Genomic DNA, 5,172 nt, shown 5'->3' with positions numbered 1-5,172 from the left:
TTTGCAAGTCTTTAACATAATTAAAATGTTCATTAACCTGAGATATTTCCATCGTCATGGCATGCTTTAAAGTATTTTTTGTATACTTAGCTCTTCCATATCATAGGCTTCTTTCTGTTGTTACGTCTATTTGTTGTTATTGCGTTTACATTGATTTAACCATTTATTGTTATATCAGACAACGATCACAACAAATGAGGGTCTGACAAATGTTTCCTGGTAAATATGAATATGTTGTTACATTGTAACAACATCTCTATCTCGATATATCCGTGAACAAATGAAAATGCTGGTGAAGCATGCATACTTTCTGCTGATATTGATATCTAAAGACAAACTTTAAATACGAGGATGTATTCTTTAATCAATAAAAATATGGAATACATTATCTTGTACTGTATTTAAGGAAAAATATAATTCCATCCCTCATTAATATCACAATAATCAAGATAGGTTTATAACAATATTAAACTTAGTTAGTTTCTTACTTTATTTTTGCTGGTTATGAAACAAAGCAGATGACACAAACAGTTACAGTTTATTGCATGTTCTGGACTTTTCGTTTTTTTGTTTTTGGAAAAATTGATTATGCGAATACGAAATTGAAAACATTAAAAATTTTTTCTCTACCAAAAAAAAATTGTTTTTCCCGGTTTTAAAAGAAGTAAAAAACTATGTATAAATTATATGATTTAGCAATCTCTATTGTATCTTTTCTTTATCAAAAAAATTGCAATTTCAAGCATGAGACCAGATATATAGCACATCTAACTAGATATATTTCATTCTTAGAAGTCTGTAACATCTAGTAGTAACTTTACAACAAAACTGATTTATCTCAGAAAATCATCTTTCAGTATGACGGAATGTCATCGCATATTCAAATTTAGAGACGAGTTGGCATCACATAATTATTTATGACTGAAAACTTATGTGATAAGAAGACTAAATGCGATTCTTTATTTCTACTGAATGAAATATTCTGTTGAAAATGTTAAGGTTTTGTTTTAAGAAATCAGGACCAACGTTCGACAAACGTAAAAAATTACAAAAAACTGGTCACTAATCTAACTTTAAGACTGACAATTTGTACTTAAATATTGCAATCGTATGCAGTCATGTTGAATTCAAATTATGAAGTAGTAGAATGGGGCTAGGTTACAGCAGAAATAGACACCGATTATCATTTAGCAAATTACATATATTTATAAGACTACGCTGGCAGTAAGAAATAACTATAAAGATAACTGCATTACATGAATTTACCCTGACTTCTTTTGTTTTGATGTGCGCAAAGAATTTGTTCAAGACAATAGGGTGATATGTCATTATATTTGATTGAGGTAACAAAGTTTCGTATATCTAATGGTTTGATTGTATTTGTTTATTATACAATTTCAAGAGAATTTAAATTAATTTCTCGCGCCAATATATTGTTCATTTTCTTAAGACATTTTCATATTTTCTAAATTTAAAATGCAAAAACATGTTGAATCAAAGCAAATATAAAACCACAGAGCTAGCTCCAATTTTATGGAATATAAATTATATGTAAGAAGATGTATTAAAAAAGAACGAAAAAGGATAGTGAATAACATACAAAAAAAAACCAATCAAAAAACAAATAAGTATATGAATTTCATGAACAAAAAATAAAGTCAGTTTCAAGACTAAATAAATAAAATATGAAATCATAGAATTCGAAGTGTAAGACTCTGTACAATCATCCGTTATTTACTTTCAAATTCATTCTTTCAAACAGCATAAGGGCTATAACTTTCCTTTTACTTAATTTACATGACATTCACATTACAGAAAGTCTGATGTAGAGCCTCAGCATTTTGTTGCTGTCATTGAAATAATACATTATTAGAAATGAGAACAATACTTAATTTTGTGGGGTTTTTTTTCTCAAATAGAAATTATAGACTTATTTAATTTTAGATATACATCCAACATAAACTCTTGACGATATCAATTGCATGTCTTTTTGTTTGTTTGTTTGTTTGATTGTTTGTTTTTTTGTTTGTTCGGGGTCAATTAGACTTTGGTCGATTGGAGCAGCCAGAAATTAAAGTCAATATTTACTCTAGTATGAACAACATTTCAATAAAGTTTTATAAAATTTGTTTCTATGATTTAAAATTCAAGTATCTCTTGAGTACTTTTCTTCACATATTTCAAAGTTCTCAAATGCTTTAGAAATAGTATAATACTCTTTTCTGCTGAAATCATAATAAAGGAACTGTTCCGGCATATCATATCAATAAACCTATAAACCAATAAAGTGGACTATCTTTGAAATATTGACCTTAGTTTGGTTTAAACATATTTATTTAAGCTCGATTGCGAAACAAATTCTTGCAACCTATATTTTAAATTATCACTTTCGAGTCCGTTTCCTTGAACAAACCAGTACTGGTGTCATAAAAAGAAACGTGGTCGTGACCAATGTAGGGCTCGAACCCATGATCCCTGGGTTGAGATGTAGACGCCTTAACCACCAGCCATCACACCTAACCTTATACGCTTTTACAAGACTGTTGAAGGTTGAATTAAATCTTATGAAATTCATGAATGATTTTCATGCTTACAGACACAAATACACGTGATTACTTATAAAATTAATACGTTTATATATAAAGTATGGAAAATGTTTTTGTTCTAAATGATGAAACCAACACAAACTTATTTACAGATGCCGGACACTACTTACCAATTGCACTAAGGAATACATTTTTTTAAAAAGGATTCAAATCTCACCAGGGCAATTACAAGTAAACAATTAAAGAAGCTGCTCGTGAGAAACAATACAATAGCCACAGCAATATTTGATTTTCAAACATTTAAGCCTAGCAATCGATTAAATTCAAAAGGACAGGGAAAAATAGCAACACTTGGTGCTGCCAATATAAAATCTTCGGAACCAGGGATGTCCCTTGGTAGTAGTGAAGATAAAAGATTAAAGTTATCAATATATTTACAGTATATAAATCAATGTGCTTGAATAAGTATAATTAGAACAGTACATATTTTTGAAAATGAAAATACTATGTATGTGAATACAAATTAAAGATATTTATTTGACATTATATTCTTGTCCATGTAACAATTCAAAGAAAAGACACATTAGATATAACATTCTAATAAATTTATATATTTATTACTTATATCGCATTAATATAATATCAATGCATTATGACTTTTCATTTTGTAAAAAGGTATACGTTAAATATGATTGAAATAATTGTGACTTGTTTCTTGTTTTTTTTTTGTTGTTGTTGTTTCTTTGCATTTGCATTTACAATGTTACCATAAAAATAAGATAAATGCCTATAAGGATACAGATCGACGTCCATTTTACAAACGAAGTAGTGTTGGTAATGTATTTGTAATATGCTTTGTCCAACTGACAAATTGTTTTTTTGACGTCTCTCTCTCTCTCCATCTCTCTCTCTCTCTCTCAGCTGTCGGAAATTTTTATCGTTTGAACGACATTTGGGAGTTTGAAAAGCTTTTCAATGTAAGTTTATACAATCTAGCTTTACTACAACATGGATATTTACTTAAGTTTTGAATACGATATACAGTACTACCTACGATCTCCTTTTGCGTCTGTCCTTTCTTATGATATTTAATTCAAAACATAATACTGTTATCTTTTTCTTAAATTGTTAGATTTGTTTATATAGCAGAAATACTGTAATTTACAGATTGTCTCGCTATTTTATGTTTAACCAACAATAAATATTGTTAATGGTAAATTCATCGCTTGCCATCAAAATGCGTCGTCTTATAAAACAATATTTTGTTTCGCGTCCTGCTTCGCTGCTTACTATTAACAGAAGCTCGTGTTAGATAAGAAAACTTCTTCAGAAGTCAGATGCTTTGTTTGATGCTAGAGTAAATGTTAGATAAATTCACAATCATTTCTACTGATTGTCAGTATGTCTGAAATAATTTTTTATGCGAATACAAATGACCGATCTTTATTTGGCATTTGTAATCATAATCAATGAACACCGAAAAGACGAATTGATATTTGTAACAAATTTATATACATGTATTACTTAACGCATACGTACAATAGCGACTTCTCAGTTTGAAAAGGTAGTACGTTTAATTTATTTAAGATAATAGTGAATTGTTTGTTGATTTTTTTTTGCATTGCTGAGTAATCATACAAAAAAGGCAAATGACTGTAGATAATACAGATCGACAAAAAGACTAAATAACTAAAAGACACCACGTAGTGTCGGTAATGTATCCGTAATATGCTTTGTCCAATTGACAAATTGACTTTTTTTCTGTCTAGACGGCTTTGACATCTCTTTCTGTGAGGTAACGGAAATTTCTATCGTTTGAATGACATTTGGGCGTTTGGAAAGCCATTTGATGTTAGTTAATACAATCTGGTTTTTACTACTACATGGATATTTACTTACTTTTTGAAATGTTATGTTCCTCCAATGCTCTCGCATTGCGCCTGTTCCTTCTGATGATATATAATTCAAAACGTAATACTGTAATCTCTTTGTTTGATTGTCTTTTTTTACTAATAATAATATTAGTGCTGTTTAAATAATAGAAACATTTCTCTTTACTTTGTCTCGTTTTAATCAACAATATGTTTTGAATTGCAAATTCGTCGCGTGCTTTCTAAATGGCGTAGTATATATAGGATATATCGATTTGGTGCAGATACCCCATTGAAATAAAATCGAAAATATATAAATAGGTTTCACCAACAAATTATGATCGAAGCAAGGTATAAGCCACTTTTATTCGTATTATAATCTCTCTAATGAATAGATTCAAGGAAAGGATTCTCCCATACGAAAAAAATGTCATGTTTGAATGTAAAACTGTTTAGTTTTAGTTTTATAAATTTTTCGTTGCTTACTATTAACAGAAACTCGTGTTAGATCAGAACATTTCTATAGATCTACAGAATGTCGACGCTAGACTAAATGTTAAATAAATACACACTCATTTCTACAAATTGTCAGTATGTCTGGAATAAATTCTTTCTATGGAAATAACCTTGATTTAATTTCCAGTCATAAAACTGATCCGTCTATAATTATACAATTTTTATATAAATCATTTACGACTTCCGCCAGTTTTTAAAGCTCAATATGCAATTTGATATGAATTGTAATTGATATAAAA

The sequence above is a fragment of the Ruditapes philippinarum genome, unplaced genomic scaffold (assembly GCF_026571515.1).
Source record: "Ruditapes philippinarum isolate M1 unplaced genomic scaffold, ASM2657151v2 ctg1278_1_1_1_1, whole genome shotgun sequence".
Taxonomy (NCBI): Eukaryota; Metazoa; Mollusca; class Bivalvia; order Venerida; family Veneridae; genus Ruditapes; species Ruditapes philippinarum.
This window is presented reverse-complemented; position numbering follows the sequence as displayed.